The sequence below is a fragment of the Limulus polyphemus genome, unplaced genomic scaffold, assembly GCF_000517525.1.
Source record: "Limulus polyphemus unplaced genomic scaffold, Limulus_polyphemus-2.1.2 Scaffold11323, whole genome shotgun sequence".
Classification (NCBI taxonomy): domain Eukaryota; kingdom Metazoa; phylum Arthropoda; class Merostomata; order Xiphosura; family Limulidae; genus Limulus; species Limulus polyphemus.
This window is the reverse complement of record NW_013676933.1, coordinates 2130-8557: the sequence shown is the minus strand read 5'-3', so window position 1 is coordinate 8557 and position 6428 is coordinate 2130. Positions and strand designations below refer to the sequence as shown.

The following is a 6428-nucleotide window of genomic DNA, read 5'->3' as shown; positions in this document are numbered from 1 at the left end:
TCATGAATATACATGAAGTAAAGCTTTCAACGTTATTGTGAATAACCCATTGTTTTGTATTGTCAAACAGGAGCGTTGGGGAGGTTGGGTAATGAGTGAGATAGCATGGGAAGGAGAAGTAGCAATCCTGAAAACAAAAGTTAGAAATGACATAAGAAGTTCACATAAGTCGCCATTATACTGCTGGATATGATGCCCCCTGGAGGTTAATAGGAAGACTAAATGAAATATGGATGGCAAAAAAAATGCAGTGTTCTTGCATTTCACAGGAAACTATCTAAAAAAAACACAGTTATTGTTAGTTTTAAATAAATAACATTTTATAGGATTATTTTTACTGGCGTAATTTCTTGTATTTGAGAAATACAATTTTTAGTATGTTGTATTTTTATCATATATCTGTTCACATATAACATGCATAGACTTACAGATTTCTCAAGCAATGCCCCCCCCCCCCCAATCTACTGTCAAACAACATACTGCCGGATGATACTGGTTTTCTCTTTAATAAACTTCTGAATACGACTGGAAAAACTTTGTGTACATATGATATACATAGTTTTCACACGTTAGTCGTTATTATATTACTTAATAGTAGTAATATTTATAATGTTTGTTTTTCAATTTGTATACTCCCATAGTTAGAGTTGTGTGCCCCATACCCCTCCAGCTGGGAGGTGTACCCCACAGTTGCACACTATGGGACTAAACAAATGGTTTTAATTTGAAAAATACAATATTTCTCTGTAGAGAAATTTTAGAAAAAATTTCTTTTGTATCTTAGTAATTCCAAATATTAAAATTCTCCACCCCCACCACCCCCCGTGTTATATACAGTCTTGTAAATTTACTTAATTTAAAATGGCAACAAACAGTACAAACTATTTAGTTAATAAAGATTTTTTTTATTCTGTAAAGTTAATATTTACAAAATTCTAAAAATCGGTGTATTTCATGAAAAGATCATATTACTTTATATTTAACTTAACCACAAAATTACATCTTGTATCCACAATATGAGAAGAAAGAAAAGCTTCCAAACAGTTCCGAGTGTACAAATAAAACTTTTAAACCAACATTAACTAAAAGACCATTTAAGAAACTGTAATACCAAATAGTTAAAAGTTCAAACAAACACGTTGAAGCTAAAGATTAGCCAACTGTATAAACAATTTTATGTTTAAAAAAATCTAAGTTCTCTTAAACACTTCTTTACTGATGGAATTTTTTAAAAGAGCATCGGTTCAGGCTTTCATTACCTTATTTATGAAGGACTAAACTGGAGGATGTCAGTCTTAGGTGTAAAAACGTAAAGGTGTTACTGTTTAGAAAAGTAGCGAGAATGAAAACAACGTAGTATTACTATCAAGTTTACAAAGGATGTAATATAATAATCCTTGCTTTTCTTTTGTTAAGTAGAATAGTTCTTTAAAAACAAACTTCACAAGATAGTTTGAAACGTGTTTGTTTTTATGCAACAGGTAATAAGATCAAAAATACATTTTTCCAGAAATACTTTTAATTGATAGTACTGTACCTATCTTCCTCTGGACACGAAGAATGATGGTTGCCCAAAACATCCTATCAACTAAAAGCACATCTACAAAACGTCTATTCACATCATTACTCATGGAATATAGTGTCATTATTCCTACTTTAAAGTTCAATCAAGAGAAATGCTATCCATTATGGGTCGTTCTACTTTAAAACAACGATCACATCAAACTTAATACGGATGCATGTATCAAACAGTAAAAATCAGCAATAGTCTTGGTTTGACGAGTCAAGGCTACAATAACATCATCCCAGTCATGGTTTATGTTAAGAGAGCATGTGATAAAAATGTAGGATTAACATCAACCTTATCTTGGGGCTTGAAAGTAACCGATTATATGATGAAATGTAACTAATCCTTTTTAACGGCATGCCAAAAAAAAAAAAATTGTTCACAGGAATGTTCAATTATAATTAAAGCCTTTCTATAAGCTCGTTGAAAACATTCTCTAAAGAATCAAAAAATTCAATTCCATATTTCTCAGCAGACCCGGGATGAGTAGAACCTACTAGAGAATTACATACTGAAACTTTACAAACAATAGTCTAAAACACAACCAAAGCTACCATAATATCAGGTAAAAAAGCACAGAAATAAGGCACTATAGGCCTACAGAGACAGCACTCTGAGCAACAGAAGTGGTACTGTACAAATGTGATTATCAGCACTAAGAAACATTTTTTGATAATGATAATTAACCTAATCTACATAGCTCTCTCAAGGTTTTAACAGATACAACTATGGTTACTTTGAATTCACATAAATTTGCATACCAATATGCAGACTTTCCTTAAATTTCATAGTTACTTATGAAAATAGTTTCAAACTGTTTTGTTTTTATCACTTATACAACTTAACTGTTTCGTAGCAGCCTATAAAAAGTTAGTTCAACCATAAAAATTACAATTTCAAAGCATACATAATTCAAAAACTCTTCTCTAATAAAGCTAGTTATATACATTATTAATCTCATTTTATACCACAGAGAAGATAAAAAAAGTCTTTCCACGGCTTTCAGATACAATAGTTTTCAATGTCTGTCCATGAATTTCTAGTCTATATAAACATTTTCACTGCAGTAACAAAACCAGTTAAGTACAAAACCAATTTAAAACAATCAAAATATTATATTTTTAACTCATCAACAACTATAACAAGTCTACAGACTGCGAAGACTCAAGGTATATACACAAAGCTAATGTGGTTTCCATGACAATAACTTCAAGAGTTTACTAACAACTGATTGTGAAATCATTAACAATCTTCTTCTTCAAGATAAAATTGAAAAACTGTATGGCTAGAAAAAAAAACTCAGTTGATTCTTTTATGATCACTCCAATTATAAAAGTTACAGCTTTGGCCCACATGCGGAACACGGGAATAAAATACTAACTGGTGAAAATTTTTTTATAAATACATTTCTTTATAAAAACTGTCTTCTACATTTCTATTGCACTAACCAGAAGTATCAATTCAAGAAATATATTGGGGTGGCAAATAAGAAATAACTGTTTATAACAATGTATTTTTCTTCATCACACACACACACACACAAAAAGCACAGATCCACAATTAATTACTAAAATTTGTAAACATTGAAAGAGAATTAAACTTGGTGTATAATAAAATATTAGTGGGGCAAAAATATATATATTTTGTCACCCCTGAATGGACACCCTTGACACTAACTATAAGGTGAAGTACAGGACAAAATAGTGATATACAGTAGACATCAATTATAAGGTATTAGTTTTGTTTTTTCTCACTAGTACTGTACTAAACTCTGCAAATTAATTTTGATTCAGGTTACTAGTGTTTTTCATGTCATGTAAGATACCATGATTTAAAACTCCAAAAAACCAGTGAAGCACTAGGAAACCAATAGGCCTAAAACTGGTGATAAAAAACACATAAGGGGCAGATGTTTTTGACGTTTCTCTTAAGTTGACTATATCGGATACAAAATCGGAAGCATATAAAGATAGCATTTCAGACCTATCTTTTGTCTGCCATAAGTCATTGCCCACAAAGCCTTTCATTCAATACCTGAACTTGTCAGTTGGGCTGGACGATGAAAGACACGATCCTCTGAAATGCTGTATATATATGGTTCAGGTTATTAGTACCGTAGTGTTTATACCTTAAACAAGAGGATCATGTTGGTACAACTTATACTTGGTATATTGTAACCAAAATCAACCTAACACTGCCAGTTATATATCTATTAGTAACAAATTAAGAATACTTTTCATATTAAAAAAAGAATTCACTTTATTTTAAGTAATACAGCATCCATACCTAGATACCAGAAACTACGAGCATAAACACCTTTCCCAGAAATGTAACAGTGTTAACTTACAAAATATATTTACACTAGTATAGTTATCATCTAACTTAAAAGTTCTAACAGTAAAAATACTTTTTCACAATAATTCCAAATAATAAATAACACTGTATTATATAGTGTCTCTAGAAAGTTACTAAACATTCATCCTGAAATACAAACTGTTGATTTTCACAGATATTTAACATAAAAACTGAGTGGTTTCTCAAGGCAATTAGCATCACAAATCAGACTTAGTCTGGAGGAAGAATTAAAACTGTGTTATGTTGTTCAACTAGCATTACTAAGAGTATATCAAAGAAAAAAATGAGTTACACTTTTATATATTTATAAAGAATACAATATTCCACAAAGAACATCATCCATGAATCTAATCCAATACACTCAAAGTCTCACAGAAAAGAAATTTCTTTTCAAGTTAATCCACACCTCCAAAAGTGTTAGATCCTTCTATAGCCTGCATCATCTTATCACGAAGATCGTGGTAGCTCTCATAGGGAGGAAGGTCTAATCGGTTGAAGCTATAAAAAAATATTGCACTAATGAACCACAAGACTAATCAAGAGTCCCTATTAGAAAGCTATATTCAAACTTAGAACTCAAACATATAACAATTCAGATTACATTTAAAGTTAGCAATAGTTTTGAATGTATAAGTTGTAGAAAATGCAAGTTCCTGCTAGATAAAATAATAAGGTTTATTAATAATTCATAATAAGGCTTATTCAAAATAATCAGAAAAAAAACTTGTGATAATAATCAAAAGTTTAGTTCTGTACAGAATTAGAATTTTTTTTAAATTTTCAGTTTCATTTTAAGTTGACATTTAAGTTCAAATTATTTGCCTGATGTCATAACAGGTAATACCAAACACACTATGTCAGACATTTGAGTTTAAATTATTTGCCTGACGTCATAACAGGTAATACCAAACACAATATGTTAGACATTTGAGTTTAAATTATTTGCCTGACGTCATAACAGGTAATACCAAACACAATATGTTAGACATTTGAGTTTAAATTATTTGCCTGACATCATAACAGGTAATACCAAACACAATATGTCAGACATCACTTCTAGGTAGAAGTTCCAAAAAGATCACAACTTCCTAATTCATCCACAAGCAAGACAATAAGAATATGGTCCTGTGTGTAACTAGTGAGTAACAAAATTCTGAAAAACCTAATAAAACCCTCATATTTCCAACAGATAGAGCCACCTTTTTCAATGGTAAAGACTGACCTTGAAAGTTCAGACCACATAAATCAAAATTGCATAAGCTTTTTTCCCATATTTCATTGTCCTTAGGCTTACTTACTTCATTACAATTTTTTTAATGTTCACCTAGACTGTAAATGGAGAAAAAACTGTTCTCATGAATTTAACAATTTGCTCATCTATCCTGCATTCTCTTGAGAAAAAAATAAATTATGAAAGAATTGTGATCTTTTGTTTAGTGAAATGTTTGATTGGAAATTAAGAATTTAATGTAAGTCAAGAAACAGTAGATGCTTTCTGTAATGGCTAGTAATGTTCGAGACATACTTTATAGACCTTCTTGTTAAACAATATAACAACTAAGTCTCAGTCAGTGGTGAAAGGGAGGGTTAAACCATAAAAAGTATTTGTAAACAGTCAAGTAAATTATGTTATTGAACTATCAACTATATGTTACAACAGGTAAAGAAAATATACTGCAGTTACCGAGCACAACATACCAGTAAAGTAACTATTTATTTCTAACTTACCATATGAGGCAAATGGTTAAACAATTATCATCTATACATTTCCAATAAAGTAAACATATAACTAAGCTATCAATTAAAGTACAATGTAAATTACAAGACTGTTTACTAAATAAACGCTGGAAAAACAAAAAGATCATACAGCCTTCTTGTCTAACTGCGAAGTACAAAAACGTACCATGTGTGGGAACGAGGCAAGTTGTCAGTATTTCCCCACTTCTCGATAGTGAACAATTGAGGACCATTGCTGCCATACAATTCCTTGAAGCCATTCATGGGAACACGAGAAGTCCCTGTGACAAATTGAAGTAGTCTTGCTCTTATCTCATTGTTAAAGGAAAGCACGACCTATTAAAAACAGATGTAAATGTGAAATGCTTGCTTCCATCTGTAATGGGTGGTTAACAATTACGCAGAAAATTTAAACAAATAGAAATACATATATATATAGTTTATGTCAATGTTTAAATATGTATCTGTGATGTACCCATAACAGGGAGCAAACCTAGAAACTTATCATCATAAGCTCTTAAACTTACCTCCGAGTCAAGACGTTTACATAAAAAATATCTAAACATACAATTATCAACGTTAGACTACAAACAAAACTTGATAACTTAATCTTGATACCTAAAACCAATTGCTTTTAATAAGCATGGAAAGAATTACATTTTTAAATGTGAATGAAATAATCAAAAAGTTTTATCCAAAAAAAAAGTTCATTAGTATTTCAAATCCATGTTCTATATTTAAAACTGCTGTAATTTTGTTATACCATAAC

The 6428-nt window shown here is 30.7% G+C and overlaps 1 long non-coding RNA gene across 1 annotated transcript; it reads right to left on the bottom strand.

The window, feature by feature from the left end:
• Positions 1-884: 884 nt before the first annotated feature.
• On the bottom strand, positions 885-5989 carry LOC111083813. Its single transcript, XR_002609263.1, has 2 exons — positions 5826-5989; positions 885-4420 (listed from the first exon to the last, which is right to left on the bottom strand). It is a non-coding gene; the product is annotated as an uncharacterized LOC111083813 (long non-coding RNA).
• Between the last annotated feature and the right edge of the window lie 439 nt (positions 5990-6428).